The sequence below is a fragment of the Pan troglodytes genome, chromosome 8, assembly GCF_028858775.2.
Source record: "Pan troglodytes isolate AG18354 chromosome 8, NHGRI_mPanTro3-v2.0_pri, whole genome shotgun sequence".
Classification (NCBI taxonomy): Eukaryota; Metazoa; Chordata; class Mammalia; order Primates; family Hominidae; genus Pan; species Pan troglodytes.
Window position 1 is genome coordinate 137,225,274 of NC_072406.2, and position 17,044 is coordinate 137,242,317.

The 17,044-nt window shown below is 50.1% G+C and overlaps 1 protein-coding gene across 9 annotated transcripts in view; it reads right to left on the minus strand.

The window, feature by feature from the left end:
• Positions 1-17,044, minus strand: part of CTBP2 (C-terminal binding protein 2) — a 172,782-nt gene that overhangs the window by 141,929 nt on the left and 13,809 nt on the right. Inside the window, exon 1 of one of the 9 annotated variants that reach the window (XM_054659964.2) lies at positions 760-3,120. The exons of the other annotated variants lie outside the window; for them this stretch is intronic. The gene's annotated coding sequence lies outside the window, so the exon portion shown is untranslated. Of the gene's footprint in view, positions 1-759; positions 3,121-17,044 lie in introns of those variants that run through there. 9 annotated transcript variants of the gene reach the window in all.

The following is a 17,044-nucleotide window of genomic DNA, read 5'->3' on the forward strand; positions in this document are numbered from 1 at the left end:
CTAGCCTTCCCTCGCTGAGCCTCTTTGGAGGCAGGGCAGCCCTTGGCCACGGTTCCCCAAGAGCAAAGTGATTACCCCAGGTCCACTTGGAAACACGCTGCTAAATGCCACACGACTTGGACGCAGCTGCTGTTAAATGCTGTGTCCTATAAAAGTGGGACTTCTCAATCTGAAGTTGCGTTCCCAGCTCAAGTCACACGTGGGCTGCACTTACAAGCCTCTCAAGAGGCCCAAGAGGCTTTTAAAGTATTAAGTATAGAAAATACATGCAACTTCCCAGTTAAAATATAGTGCGTGGACACTCGAAAAGGTCAATGCAGCCTCCACTCCATTTTCATTACTGATGCTTCACCCAGATGGTGGGGAAGGTACAATAAAAGCATATTTAGAGACCGACTGTACTGCCAGACAAGAGCAGCGGAACTCTAACTCCCAGGTTGCCTTGATCTGAACAGGTTCTAGAAACTGCCAAGCATCGCCCCCTCATTTTAGAGGGAGGCACACTGCCACCCAGAGAGGGGAAAGGGCTTGCTGTCCAAGCTGGAGAAAATTCCTGGGTATCGCCTCCGACCCACTGTGTCTCAAATACGATGTGTGTTGGCTCGGGTCTTCCAAAAACCGAAGCCAAGACACGATCAGCTCTGGAAGAGACTTCTTGGGGAGGCAGACAGGCGGGGAGGCAGAGGGAGACGCAAGTCTGACAGCAGATGCAGATGAGATGGCAGGGAAGGCAGGAGGCTGGGGAGGAGGAGTCTTCACCTGCTGTCCCCGGCTGGGAGCAGCCCGCAGAGCGCAGGCTGTCTGGGAACGCCATGCTGGATTTCCACTGCCGGATTCAGAACGTAGCAGCTGGGGCCACCAGTCACTCACATTCCCAGAAGCAGAAGATCAGGAGCGTCTTCATGGCTGCCACACCACGCCAGGTCATTGCTGCAATTTTACAGCCCGACTTGCTTCTAAACTTCTCCAACGTTTGAAAATCAGGCTTTAAGGGCACCTAGCCGAACCCAAAGTGTTTAGGTGGATGCCATTTGGGTAGGTGTGAGGCCCCCAAACAAGGGCAGAAGGGAGGGGCAGAATCTACAGGACTCAGTGAATAAATGGGCAAGAATGAGTGAAGTGAAGCCATGAGGTTCATTTAGGCTGGTGAATGGGAGACGGCGCTGCTTTCTATCTAACCCAAGCAAGTGTAGGACAGGGAGGGGGCAGCGGCGGGTTGGGACTACCCAACTCACTGTACTACTTACGTTCACATTGTCTGCTTTAACAAACAAGCCTAAAATTGTGTATCAGCTCAACACATTAGAATTTGATTTCTAAATCACAAGAACATCAGGCTCATGTTCCTAATGGGCAACTCTGCTCCACAGAGTGATTCAGGCACTCAGAATCCTCCCCTAGCACCTAGGCATTCTCTGCTGGATTTTCCACATCCAGCTGACAGTCAACAGGAGAAAAACTGAGCAAGGCACACTTGTTTCTTAATTAGTGCTGCCGGGAAGCGACACACATTGCCACCCACATTCCATGTGGGAACTATCATGGAGCCTCCGACAGATACTTGAGGTGGTGGAAGGGAAGCAGGGCCCTTTGGTGGACACCTGGTGGTCTCCGCCATACTCACCTTCTGTCTCAGTCTTAGGTCAGGCTTATTTCGGAAGCATTATAGCACTCTGGGTCTCTGAACACAAGAACCCTGGATGATCTGACCACTGAATCAAATCAGAAAAGAGAGGCCAACAACTCTAGAAATGCAACTAGTAAATCCTCTGGTAACAAGTGGAATTTCGTTGACCAATTCAAAAGTCCAGCAACTGCCTTTTTGTTGGAAAATGCCAAACTCTAAAACTTTTGCAAAAACAGGTTCATGTTCTTCAAGTCTAAGACATCATCAAACCTTAGACCAGCATCATTTTATAAACCACTAAGGGAGAAAAAAAAAAAATGCCGTCAATTAAACTATGGCTTGTGATCAATTTTATGACACAACTTGAGTCCAGAGATGTTAAAGTGCTGAAAAACCAATACAGTGTCTTCAATGAAGTCTTCCAATAGCCTTGTCAGAAACACAGGAATGGCCATTTCACAGATGAAGGCCTGGGGTCCCCACAGTTGGGGGACTTGGCAGCAGTCAAACAGCTGGCGCGGGGCGGAGTTGGAGGAGGAGGAGGATTTCCAACCAGCCTCTGACTCAGCACCTGGTAGAGTCCTAATCCCTGCAGCTGTCTCCCAGCACACCCCCAAACTCTCAAAGCCCAAGCCAAGCACCAGTATTCGCACATCCGTACAGACTGCATCAAATGGCAAATCAAGCACCTTGGGTATATAATACTTATAAACTTATTTGAATAAAAAAAACTCCACTAAAATATGGGTTTTCATCTGCACAGCACTTTACCAACAAATTCCACGACATTCAAGTGAGAACAGATGATGTACTGAAATACCAACAACAAGAATCCGATTTGGTAAACAGCGGAGTGCTATTTTCACATCATCCTAATGAATTTAGTTTCAATAAACACAAATCAAGCAAACACTCAGAAAATTTTAACGGTATGGCAAAATGACGCTTAGAATGACAGCCCCAGAAGACGAAGTCTTTTTTGACAAGTGACAGATACCACAAGGAGAGAAGAATCAAAATGGATGACTGGATTTAAAGGGCCTGCCTGTGGCCCACATCCCTGAACTTGGCCCTGCACCTGCTTGCTAAATCTCCTTGATTGTGGGGGAAGCAGCCAGGAGAAAGCTCTAGATCCCTCAATCCTGCTCAAGCTGCCAGGCACATTCTAAGAGCATGTGTCTGGTGCATGGAAATCCACATACAGCAGGTCAGTGAGCACCCACAGAAGACCACACAGATTCAAACTCTTGCCCATAGCCTCCATCTCAGTATGACCTTCAGCATCAAGCACTGATTGCTGGTAAGTATGTAGAGATGGGAGAGGACAGGTCAAGGCAGACCCAGCCTCCTCCTCAGACCTGCTCACCTGCCTACCCATTCCCCCAAGATGTGTCTCAATCCCATCGTGCCCTGAAAGTAGAGCCCAGGTTAAAATCTCAGCAAAGAGTTTCACAAAGTAGCAGTGAAGCCAAGCATGCAACGATCAGGCCAGAAACTCAAAACCAGGGGACAGGGAAACAGGCTCACGCGCTGGTGGGGTACTCTGCAGCCAGGAGGAGCGCAGGCAGGGCCACCTCTTCGGAGGGTGTCTGAGCAGTCCTTCAATCTGAATCTTTTGTTTTCTCCATCTGAAAACAGAGGCTTGTTGTTTGGAGGGTGTAATTAGAACGCATTTGAACACAACTATAAACTCTAAATCACTTTAAAGAGGCTAGTCTAGTCTTTCGAAATGACTGTTTTTGCCTTGGAAATAATAAGCCAACATGAACAAATTTAATCAAAGTTGTATTTACAAAGACTCTCAAAGCCTAAAGCAGAAGTGTACCATCTCTCCTCCACACTGTGAGCTCTTTTAGGGACAGGGAAGCGCCTCATTCCTATTCAGCCGACCATGTGGAAAACTACAACTGACTTCCGAATGGCAGGCACTTCCTAACCACGGCTGGAAGACTGGAGCAGCTTCTTTCTGCATGGGTGATAAAATGTGTCCAAAAAGAAACGCACATAAAGGCATGTAAAACTTAGCAGGTAGGATATCAGGCAAGAAACAAACTACAGATCAGATTTGAAAAGGACATGATCAGAAGGAACAAATGGAAACATTCCGAAGTCCTGTCCTGGAGCACTAGTTACTCGCTGCATGCTGTTCTGAAAATGCAAATACTGAGCAGCCCCAATGACCAGATTTAACAAACCCATCACCAACAGCCAACATGACCAACATCAAGTAATTCTGTTATCATTCCCAACTCAGAGGTGGAGAGACTGAGGCTTAGAGTCTCATGCCAGAGTCCACGGCAGTAAGAGCAGATTCAAATCTAGGCCAACTCAAGTGCACCCAGCGGAAGCCCCCCGTGCCCTGCTCAGCAGAGACAACAGGGCAGGAGGAAGGGGGGAGAAAGGAAGGTCCATGCCTCTGTAGGGACCGCCTGGTGGGGAATTCAGGTCCCTCTGCTTCCTGGCCCTCTGCTTCAACCAGGGGAGTTCACAGCACAGTTCTCGTTCTGAACCCCAGGTAGGGACCATAATCCTACCGCTCCCAGCAACTGCTGGTGACTCCTCTGAGCAAAGAGCACTCTGCCAGGCAGGACCAATCGAAGCCCACAAAGGCTGGAGAACCAGGCTGGCAGGCCCCTCCTTTTCTGCCCCCCGACCACAGCAGCCCCAGACACGCGGCGCGGGAGGACGAAGAGAACCTGACCAATGAGGGAGGGTGAAGCGCCCAGCACCCTGGGCCACCTCTGCGGGTCCTTGGGGAAAGGAGCCAACAGTACAGATGCGTGTGGCCAGGCCTCCTCCCATCTTCCCCCAGCCTTTCCCCTTGTTCCCTCCCAGCCTGGAGAGGGAGTCAGGCATAGCCCTCCCCACTCCACCTACCCTGCTGCTTAGCTCCTCCTGCCCCCTGCCCCCAGTATACTCAACCTCAATAATACTAGAACCCACGTTCATCCCAACAGCCAACCCCCGGGGACCTTAGCCGACGTTCACAACCTCAAACCTTCCCGTCATAGGCAGCGGCGAGGCTACATTGTGCATGGATGCCTTGGTGCGCCCCCACTCACTGCGCTGGGCTAGAGGGGAGCCCCTTCTTGATCCAGGTATCACTGTTAGGTTTACTTCCTCCTGCACCCCGGGAGGAAACCAAGTCCCCAGTCTCTCCCTGACTCTGCCTTCTACAAAAGCCCAACCACCAGGAAGGAAGCCAACGCCCAGGAATGCCTCCAGGTGTCCTTTGTTCCCTGCAGCACCCGCTCCACGACCCTCTCTCCCTACTGTCCACAAGACAGCCTCCCACCTTTGTAGGCCAAGGATTCCCATCTGAGGGCTCTGAAAAAAATGTAAGGTCCCGGAATCCCTTGAGACACTGGAAAGCCAGATTCTTTTTCTATAGAAATGCATATATGACCTTCCCCATCCCATCCCCCATCGCCTCGTGGGGTTTCTGGGCTGATCCCCCACCCAGGCAGGAAGCCTCAAGAGGTCCATGGTCTGAGTCAAGCCCTCCAGCTTTGTCTCCTAGGCAACGGCTGCTTTCTCCTTCCAGCTACACATGGACCAAGGCAGGAAGATCCCAGCCTCCCTTCATTTCTGGCATCCCAGCAGCTAGCCCTCCTCTCCATCCCCACGCACACAGGCACCTCACCCTACGGAGCTCATTCCACTGCATTCTTTTGAGGAAGTGAAACAGCCCTGAAAGATGACCCTCACCTGCTGATGGGAAGCCAGGCCACACTGGGCCCACCACTCGGGACACTTCTCGGTGTGTGGCCCTGGGTGCCCCTGTGCTGCTCTCCTGCCTGGCCCCACAGCAGGAGCGTACCTGTCAGTCAGGTGTGCATTTAAGAAGTCGCCCTCCCAGGGCAGCCTCCTGCCCTCTGACCCTGCTCCCAGTCTGTGGGGCAGGGAAGTTAGGACTTACCTGATTCTCCAGCCCATCCCTTCCGGCCCACGAGCAAAACAGGACAAGTGGCCTCAGCTGAGGAGTGCTGGTTGGGCAGTGGTTCCCTATCTGGTTGTTCATTAGAGTCACCTGGGAACTTTTTATTACCAAGGCAGATGCCACTGTGGACCACACACTCAGAACCTGGGGATAGGATTAAGCTGGGATCTTTTTTCAAAGCTCTCCAGGTGATTCTCAGATCCAGATAAGGATGAGAACGAAGGGGCTGGAGGGACCCAGGCAGGGGGCGGCCTCCTAGGGGAGGGTGAGCTGGGAGGGAGGCCCAGGCTGGCCCCTCACCCTCACAGCTCACAGCCTACCTCCTGTGAAAGGCCAGCCCTGACCTCAGGGTGCATGGGTGGGGCTCCCCAGGCCCCAGACACATCCCCCTGTCTGGCTCACCCAGCTTGATCGCCTGCCCAGTGTTCTCTGGTTGGGTGGTCAGCTCCTTGCAGGCAGGAGCAGGTCAGGCTTGTTCAGGCCACCACTCCAGAAAAGCATCGGCCACACTGTTCCCCCACCCTAACCCCTGGTGCCCAGCTCATTAGCCCTGAGTTGAAGAAAGGCCCTCCTCTTTCGTGTGCCTATAGGAGTGGGACAGGGTACTGTGGAGGATGTGGGAAAGAAAGAAAATGAACCCCATGGAGCCCATTCTTGCAGGAATTATGCCCTCAGCACCTTCCAAGCCTCCCTACTTAGGCCTCTTTTGCTCCTAAAACAAACCCTTGCAGAGAATGTGACTCACTCTATCTTCAACATGCACCTACTACACAGCAGGGGCCAACGAACTTGAAGTCATCAGTTGACAGTTACAAGACACCGTCCAAACGCTGCCTATTAGTCCCCCCAAAATAGCTTCACTAGCACAGGGACATCTAGGGGCAGAGACGTAAAACATTCTCCCAAAATGGTAACAGGATGTTTCCCTGATGGCGTTGCCCAGGGCCTTGAAAGAGCCAGGAGCGATTTCAAATGGGCTCCGGGCTCGTGTCAGGAGCAGGAGCTGCCTTTGGTGGGACACAGGTCACCAAACCTGACCCACCCAAATCTTCAGCACTGACATCACCGCCGAAAACGAGAGGTTTGTTTACGACAAGGTCTCATATTCCTGCTTGTTCTTTACCTAAAAATCTGAATTTCCCATGTGGGTCCTTACACATCTGTATCAACAAAATCACAATTCGCCAAGATACTGAAAGCACCAACAATTTCTGAGTTTAAGGAGAAGAGACAAAGAAATCAAGACAACAGGAAGAAGGATGCAGGAAGATGTCACCAGTTTGCTAGGACGTGGGCCTCAGGAGTCAAGAGTCCCTTCTGGGGGCAGCGGCTGTGGCCAAACCCAGAGCAGAGTCTCGAACCCCTCAGCCTTATTTCCCAAGGGGCCTGGGAGTCCCTGGTGACTCTGGTGGGCTGGTCCTGAATATCCCAGCTCCTCTGTCCTCACCATCTTGTCAACCCCACCAAGGCTGCAACCAGTTCCCTCCAAGGATGGTGACCTGCACATACAACATCAAGGCACCGACTTTATCTTTTAAATGCACAATGTGCTGGAGCCAAAAACAAAACAAAAAGCCTCTCCAAGATGCTTTCCTGAAACACACTAGGCTGAAAAAATGGAGCCCCATTTCCTCTTATTTTTAATTTTACATTGGCTGTGTTTATAATAAAATAGAATAACTTATTTATTTGCTTACCTTACTTGGAAAGACAATAAATTGGAAAGGCTTCATAAATCTCACAGGGAATTCCTTTCAACAGGGACTGTCAGCAAAAATCCGTAAATAACCTTCTGCCAGCCTCTAGCAATCACCTCCACCACGTTCTTTTTCCTTCCTGCTTTTGTACTAATCTTCTAGCAAACAAATCAAATCACACACCAAAACGTTTTTATTCTTATCGAGGTAAGGCTCACAAAACATCCGGAGTCCACTGGGGCTACTCACTCACGTGGCCTCTGAGAAGACTCAGATGCAGAGAAGACCCCAGGGGACCGCAGGAGGGGCACCTCTGCACCCTCATAGCCAGCCACGCTCCTCTCACTAACTTACAAAAACAGAGGTGGTGATTAGCTTCAGAAGCGGAGCCAGAGATGCTCTTCTAACAACTGCAGCATTAATTCCATCTGGAGCAAATCATCCGCAAAGCCCTAGACACACACATGAGGAAACAAAGTCCAGGGCAGGTTGCTGATAGGTCCTGGTGCCTCCTCCCACCCGGACTTGGCTGGTGTCCACAACGCAGCCTCCGCTCACCTGGCTCCCTTATAATCTCAGTGTCGCCGGAGCTTCTGGTCAAGTGCACTCATCCTGGAGCCGACTGAACCAAGGGAGCCAACGGAGTCACGCTGGGTGATTCGAGACTATCCCAAGCAACACGGACCTCATGCGGCAGGTCCTGTCCCCACCACGCTGACACTTGAAAGGCAACTGTTTGAAACTGGTTCAAATGGCTGTGTTTGACTTGAAACACATCCGCGTTTGACGGGGCTGGTGAAAATGACCTTCGGCAGTTCAGAAACAGCGGAAGATGGACAGTCTCACACTGAGGTTTCAAGGACTGTGCTAAAAATAAGATTAACTAAGAGTCAGAGAAGGAGGCTCGTGGATAATCAAATGTGTAAGATTGGAAAGAGCCGCTGTAATCAATTTACATATCAGGAAAGGGTAATTACCATAAGCAAAGGGAAAATTTCTCCAAGCCAAATGGTTAAAAAAAAAAAAAAAAAAAAAAAAGAACAGCAAACCACTACCCAAATAAATGTAAAACAAAATGTAGGTTTCCAGCCAGGATGTCAAATGCCTTTCAGGCTCCAGAACTACGGAGCTTCACCCTGCGACCTTGATTCTTGGGTGCAAGATGACGAACTTAAGAACTCCAAACATACCTGTGCCCGTCCGTCTCTTCACTCGGCTAACTGTGCAAAGGAACCGGCTTCTGATGAGTCCCACTGTGGTTTCCATACAGCAGCTGCCAAAGAGCTGTGTGTTCCTGGGAAAGTCACTGAGCTTCTCTGAGTCTACTTTGTCTCTAGCCTGTGAGCGGTGCGTTAGCCGTTACTATTATGCATCCACCAAATACATCTCCATCTTCCCTGCTTGGCACATTCCTGGCACTCAACAGACAGTAGATACTATTGGCCAGGCGAGGTGGCTCATGCCTGTAATCCCAGCACTTTGGGAAGCTGAGGTGGGGAGATTACTTGAGGCCAGGAGTTCAAGAGCAGCCTGGCCAACATGGTGAAGCCCTGTCTCTACTAAAAATGCAAAATTTAGCCGGGTGTGGTGGCGCACACCTGTAATCCCAGCTACATGGGAGGTTGAGGCATGAATTGCTTCAAACCAGGAGGCAGAGGTTCCAGTAAGCCGAGATTGCACCACTGTACAATCACTGTACAGCCTGGGTGACAGAGCTAGACTGTCTCAAAAAAAAAAGATGGTAGCTACTATTATAATTATTCCACCAAATTAATGTATTTCTAATATTCTTGAATGAGGGCAGAGGATTTTCTTAAGTGGTCCCCTTTCAAAGTGATTTAATACTGCACACCCCCAAAAGACTGTCTGCCTTGTTTTTTTCTCGACTGTTCATTAGCCCCTGTTTTTTGGACTCTGGGAGCTTCCAGCCTAGGCCAGCTGGACCTGGGCATGTAATAGCAAAAGCTACTCACCTGAACAAGCACCGCTGGAGGGGCTCTCAACTCACTTCCCTCCAAGTCAGCTGGAATTTTTGGATCCACCCAAGGGAAGCAACTTCCCCACCCAAAGTGTGGAGATAGATGTGGAGCCCCAGAAGGGTTCTGGGAAAGCATCCTGTATCCAGGACACCAGGAGGCCCTGTGGCTGCCTAGAACTGCGGCCCTACTGTGCTCACAGCTGCACATCACAGAGCACAGGTGGCTGGTGACCTGTGAAAAGGTCCCCAGATCACCTTTCCAGACAGTAAAGAACTTTGCTCTCACCATCCGAAAGCAGACCGGTGGCCACACACATTCGCAACTTCCACTCAGCGTCCAGCACACCCCTTCCCCAACCCTTGCTGAACTGTCCCTGAACCCTTAATAAAGACACGATGGGGTGTCCACCCACCTTTCAGCTACTAACCCCATGTACCCAAGTGTCCTCACACTACACTGGGAAGCCCCGCTGAAATCTGCTAAGCTATGTATGTCTTTGGAGGGTATGTTTCCATCACACTCACTGCATGGCAGTTTGTTCACAGACGACCACCCAGAAGAAGCCAAGAATGCTTAGACATTAATTTCAGGCCAGGAATCAAGGTCACATTTAGTCTGAGCTCAAAGGCATCAAAGGGTTTTCTCATACTGCAAATGCATGCATACAAGATGCACCGAGATCACGGGAATGCCAGTCAGGGCTGGCCAATCACGATGACTGCCGCTTAAACCTGCCCTCAGCCTGACTGATGTGATGAGGGAAGGGGACAAAGAATGAGCTCCGAAAGGACATTTCGGGCAACGACCAGAAAATTAGCAAATGCAGTGATCCCCACTTAACAATTTTATAAGTTCCAAGACTCATTTCAAGTTTCTCCCAACTGAAAGAAAATAATATCAAGGGCTGGGTGCAGTGGCTTACGCCTGTAATCTCAGCACTTTGGGAGGCCAAGGTGGGTGGATCACCTGAGGTCAGGAGTTCGAGACCAGCCTGGCTAACATGGCAAAAGCCCATTTCTACAAAAAATATAAAAATTAGCTGGACATGGTGGTGGGTGCCTATCATCTCAGCTACTCAGGAGGCTGAGGCAGGAAAATCACTTGAACCCAGAAGGTGGAGGTTGCAGTGAGCCAACATCACACCACTGCACTCCAGCATGGGTGACAGAGTGTGACCCTGTCTCAAAAAAACAATAAAAAGAATATTAAAAACCATGACGTGGCTGGGCACGGTGGCTCACACCTGCATACCCAGCACTTTGGGAGGCCGAGACAGGCAGATCACTTGAGGTCAGGAGTTTGAGACCAGCCTGGCCAACATGGTGAAACCCCATCTCTACTAAAAATACAAAAATTAGCCAGGCCTGACAGACTGGCTGTAATCCCAGGTACTCGGGAGGCTGAGACAGGAGAATCGCTTGAACCTGGGAGGCAGAGGAGAGGCTGCAGTGAGCTGAGATCACACCACTGCACTCCAGCCTGGGTAACAGAGTGAGACTCTGTCTCAAAAAAAAAAAAAAAAAAAAGAATAAATAAAAATAAAAACAAAAACCATGAGGCAATGAGTCAGTTGCAGCTTATATCCCAGAGTGCAATAGGGACTTCCTGCCAAGCATCTCCTCTGCTGGGCACCTGGGCACAAGTCTCCAGTGCCTTCTCATTACCTCCTCCTGTGAGAGGAACTAGTGACTAGCGTCCTATTTGACGCATAAGGAGCTGGCGGGGTTGAAAGTGGAGCCCAGGACTGCAAGCATGGCCATCTACCCTCGGGGCCGGCACCAGCCTCAGGGCAGCTGACCTTCCCCACCTCAGAAGCTCTCATTCCTCTGGGCTTTCCACAAACCACCCTTCTTGACCACAAAAAGGTGGCCATCCTGACTGGTCTCTACCTTCAGGAAAACAAATGGGGACCTGAGGGTGCTCAACCACCCCAGACCACCCAGAAGTCACAGGAGCACGGAACAGCAAGCAGGGAGACAGCACACAGTAAACACATGGCAAGCACACAGTAAACACACAGCAAGTACATGGCAAATACACAGCAGGTACACACGAGCACACAGTAAGCACACGGTAAACACTCAGCAAGTACACGGCAAATGCACAGCAGGTACACAGCGAGCACACAGTAAGCACATGGCAAGCACACAGTAAATACACAGCAAGCACACAGCAAGTACACAGTGAGCACGCGGCAAACACACGACATGCACACGGTTAGCACACTGCCCGGCTCCCTCCAAAGCCACTTCCCCCACAGAGAAAGGAGAAAGCGGCCCTGGCCTGGCAGTCACTCACAGTCCCTCTGGACCTGGAGCCAGCGGCTATGGCGGACGAAGAGGCACCTGTTCCCAGGCACTTTCCAAGAGGGGCTGGTGGGACACAGTGTGGAGAGGCAGCTGTTGTGAGTGTCCCTGGGGAGCCCAGGGAGCATGGCCTTAGATGCACCAGGGCCTGCAAGTGTGGCCCAGAACTGCCCACTCTTGGGTTTGCGGGGGACGGGGGCGGTTTGCCTACTTTGCGGAGGAGGTGTTTATCTGCTGGTTTCAGACACGACTCACACTGCAGTGACTGGCTTTTGGTCCGACCTGTCCAGACGAGCCAAGCTCCTGGAGTCTCAGGCATCCCTAGGATGGCACTGGGGAGATGAGGGGTGTCATCCAAGCCAAGTCCATCTGCTGTGACCAGAGCAACCCTGGGGCTCACGCATAATCCTTGGATATTACAAATGTCCTGGAAATTACTGGCCTCTCACACCAGCATCTACCAAACTCCTCGCACTTCCTAGGCTGGCCCTTCTACTATCAAAAAGGAGTGATTTCCTTAGGGGTGGCTGGAGGCTGGGAGTCAGGGCGGGGAGGCAGGAACTCCATAGGAGCACAGAGAACTTTCCTCGGTGATGGGATGGTTCCGCAACCACCCGCTGGTGACGCCTAGATCGTCAAGACTGGCAGAACTGCATGCTAAAGGGTATTTTACTGTATATAAATTATTTCTACATAGGATTTTGAAAACTTGATCCTTCTCAAAAAGCAAATGATAAAATTAAATGACTTGCTTTATGCAGTGAACTGTGAAATCCTCTGCGGCCCCCAAGAGCTTTGCAACTGAGGGGTGGCTGAGCCAGCACACACCCCACCAGGCTTCCTTGAAATCAGCAACACCCAGAAGACACCAGGAGGAAGGATTCTGTGATGCACATGCTCGCAGAGGCTGCCTGAGATGCAGCTCCGCTTCAGACGGTTTACTCAGGGAAAATCATTTCGTTACCTCCCGTGGTTTAGTGGCCAGGACGTGGGAGCTGAAAGGACACGCGAACTTGAAAGGCTCCTACCTTGGGTTCCCTCTCCCACATTTAGCCTCAGCACACCCCCTTCAGCCTAACTCCAAACCTAATGTGGCCACCTCTGCCCATCCCAGCTCGCGGAAATCCACCACTGTTTTGCTGAACTCCAGATAAACCCTCCTTGCTCTTCTTCCCTGTAGCCCGGCAGCCCCCCACGACATCCCGCACACAGTAGGGGTACACCTTCATTCCACAGGCAATGTTCAGAAGAAGCAAATTCGCCTCAACCGGCCGGGTGTGTTGGCTCACACCTGTAATCCCAGCACTTTGGGAGGCTGAGGCAGGCCGACCACTTGAGGTCAGGAGTTCAAGACCAGCCTGACCAACATGGTGAAAACCTGTCTCTACTAAAAAATACAAAAATTAGCTGGGAGTGCTGTAATCCCACCTACTCGGGAGGCTGGGAAAGGAGAACTGCTTGAACCCGGGAGGCGGAGGTTGCAGTGAGCGGAGAACTCGCCACTGCACTCCAGCCTGGGCTACAGAGTGAGCCTTCCATTTCAAAAAAAGAAAAAATTCACCTCAATGGCACTGCATTATCACACCATGTAACATGCTGAAACCCTATGTCTAAAATACTGTATACCTATTTTTTTTTGATTTACTAAATTCTAAAGCTTTTCTAAATCTCTAAAAGGTAGTTTCCCCAGTAATGCATAACTGCTTAATCGGGAAGTGTACAAAACATAATTACACTGCCTAAAACTACAATATTGCTTATGGGAATATCTCCGTTCATGCATTCCACTTTATTTTGTATTTAATCTCTATTAAGATGTCTATGTGAAAACGGATAGGTATTCTTCATAAACACCATAAATCATAAAGTCATTTCTTTGCTAACTCAAGTCCAAAAGCAGCCCCAAAAGAAACTGCCAGGGCCCCAAAGACTATCACTTTCCATATTCAAGCAGACAAGCTCCTTGCACAGAGGCCTCAGTGCAGAGCCCCAAAACACCTAGCCCTGGGCCAATTAGTCAGGTCATAATTTCTCTCACCATAAATGGCTCTGCATGCAACTCAAAAAGCACCCAGACGCTCCCCAGAAAGCAGTCACTCAAACCAAGAAGAGCAATTCCTTTCTGCTCAAGACCCCAGTTACAAACCTCCTATCAAGGGGCAAACAGAGTCCCTTAAATCCTTCTTCATCTAAGGACACCCGTGGATGGTCTTTCAAGTTCACCTTTCAACACGGGGGACTCCCGCCAAAGGCTCCAGACTCTTGAAACTGGATTCTCCTGCTTCCCTTCTGGCCTTCGAATTTGCACCCACCCGCTCATCCCTAGAATAGGGTTATGTGAATACACAACCATTCTCTAGACGGCCTGGTATTGGTGGAGGAGAACCAGTTCGGATCTCTCTCGATCATTAATTAACTGTGAGCCCAGTCTATGCGGCTTGCCAATTCCTCAAGTGGGAAATAATCGCACTGCCTCACAACAGGGTTGTTACTAAAAATAAAATAAGCCAATGTATAACAAAGTACTTCTGCAAACAGAAACAAGCTAGGTTACCAGCCTCGCTGAAGCCTACTAATTAATAAATTCCCCGATCAAGATAAAAAGGATTTGCCACAAAACGAGTTCACTCTCAGTTCTAAAACAGCAGGTATCACTCCCAAATCCGCTTGCATCATGATGAAACAGGCTAGAGGCACAAGTGAGGGCCTCGGGGGCGCTCCTGAAGGTTAAGCATATTTGCCTGCAGTGGGAGGTAAATGCACCTTTTGCTGATCCATGTTCTTGCTCACACGGGCCAATGTTAAAAACATCAACTCTGTGGCATCCATCTTTGACTTGTGTACATAGATAGTAATAGTGTGCTTCACTGAGCAGTTCAGATTTTACTAAAATATAATCTGCAAAACCAATTTCTTTTCTAGCAGGTATGCTCTGACACTGCTCAGCCTCATCTCAATACACACTGCTGCCCGGTCAAGAGTGAAATGTCAAGTGCATCTGAATACGGAACTAGCTCCAATTTTATCAGACACCCAGGAAATTTCCTCTGCCTTCCTAGAAATGCCTGGTAATGTTGGAGGGTGGAGAATCCCTCTTCAAAGAATGAGGATGAGTACAGCAGAAATCCATATTCCAAGTTTCAAATAATTTAGTGGGTTATTTGAGTTATATAAAATCTTCTTTCAACCATTTTTCATGCCAAATGTTCAATAACTAGACTCGAGTGTGTGGGTGTGTGTTGGGGGAGTGGTTTGTTTTTGAAGAAAGCCAGTCTGTGTGCTGCTGTTGGCAGTTTCGGGCTGGCTGCATCAGGCACCCCCTGGAGGAGGTGGCTAAAAATACAGATGTTAGGGCTTCTCCATCGGGACGAAGGGTGGGGCCCTCAGGAGACTCCTAGCCAGGGGTGCCTTGGGGACGCCCCTGCTCCAGAAGCCAACCTTTTGAGCAGCCCCAACCCCAGGTACCAGGGCCTCTCTGGGGACTGACTGAGTCACTCGTGAAAACCACCAAGCCCACCCAAGCTTCGTGGTATTAAAGGTATCTGCTGTCCCTTGGGGCAGGGTAGGGCAGGGCACGGCAGGGGGCCAGAGAAGGTTGCTAGCACTTATCTGCTCCCTCCTGATAAAACAGGGCACAAACAGCCACTCCCTGCTAGGAAGAAGGCACAGTTGACGGGAGGATTTGTCTTTCTCAATGACATTCACGCCACCGTAACTACTGGGATTGCCATGAATTCTACTACTATCACCACCACCACCACCAGCACCGCCGTCCCTAATAATAATAATGGTAACAAACAGCTAGCGTGGGAGCACTTCCCACATGCACCCACATCTTATTCATTGTGCACACTCTCCAGGATTTGCAATTGAAGAATATGACATTCTGGCCCCAGACCCCTGGTCCCTGGCCAGCTGAGATGCCCTTGCATTCCAGCATGGGTGGTTTCCCAAGGGCATTTTCAAGGACCATTTTGCTTTTCCAAGTGAGATTTTTTTTTTTTTTAATTTGAGACAGAGTTTCGCTTTTGTCGCCCAGGCTGGAGTGCAATGGGATGATCTCGACTCACTGCAACCTCCGCCTCCCAGGTTTCAGTGATTCTCCTGCCTCAGCCTCCCGATTAGCTGGAATTACAGGTGCCAACCACCATACCTGGCTAATTTTTGTATTTCTAGAAGAGACTAAAATATAATCTACAAAACCAATTTCTCCAAAACTAATTAGAAGAGACAGGGTTTTGCCATGTTGGCCAGGCTGGTCTTGAACTCCTGACCTCAGGTGACTGGCCTGCCTCGGCCTCTCAAAGTGCTAGGATTATAGGTGTGAGCCACCATGCCCGGCCCTAAGTGAGATTTTTTTTTTTTTTTGGAGACAGCGTCTTGCTCTGTTGCCCAGGCTGGAGTGCAATGGCACGATCTTGGCTTACTGCAACCTCTGTCTCCAGAGTTCAAGCAATTCTCCTGCCTCAGACTCCCAAATAGCTAGGATTACAGGTGCGCACCACCACGCATGGCTAATTTTTTGTATTTTTAGTAGAGACAGGGTTTTTGCCATGTTGGCCAGGCTGGTCTCAAACTCCTGATCTTAGGTGATCCACCTGCCTCGGCCTCCCAACGTGCTGGGGTTATAGGCATGAGCCACCCCACCTGGCCTCCAAGTGAGATTTTTTAATAGCATGAGTTGAATCCAAAGAAACTGCTGGTCCATGAAATGACCAGCCCACTCTGAAGGTGACAAACTAACTGCCGGACAGGCACCTTCCTTACCCCACCTTGCCATTTCACGCACATGACCTACTATTCACACCTGGAGCCCCACAGGAAGCACAGAGCAGTTAACACTGGCTGGGTGGAGAAAAGGTATTTGAACATTTCAATCAGAAGACATTTGGTGATGCTGTACGCACATGCGTACTGTGCCTGGCCCCTAGTGGGTGCTCAGTCAGTATCTGTGAATGAATATCCTAGGAGGACATGATTAATTACCACCCCATTGCCAGGGCCTGGGGTCAGGAACATGCTCAAACATCACAGCAGATCTGCCACCCAGCTGCACCTGGTCCAGTTACCACAGCTGCTACTGACTGAGCACCCACAAGAAACCAAACAGGATGCCACCAAGCAAGTCGACAGCCCTGGCCACTGACCGGCAAACGCACTCATTCCTCAGGGACCTGGGAGGGTGAAGGGATCTATGATGACGTGTGCACAGAGGGAAGGGCAGACACAGTTCCTTTTCCTCAACAAATATGCTCCTCGGAATGTGGCCTGTCATGCCCACGTTCACTGTGGTTTATGTACTCTATAAAGATGGTACTGAGGCCTCAGTAGAGGAGAATTCAAACCTGAGTGACCCTTCTCAACAGGTTTCACCTGGGCAGGGCGGCTGGGGCAGCACTGGGCCCCCACCCTGGCTGCCCATCAGGCAAGGCAGTTTTTTTCTTCCTTCTCCAGGAAGAGAAAGTAGGTCTTAAATAGAAAGTAAATATTTTACT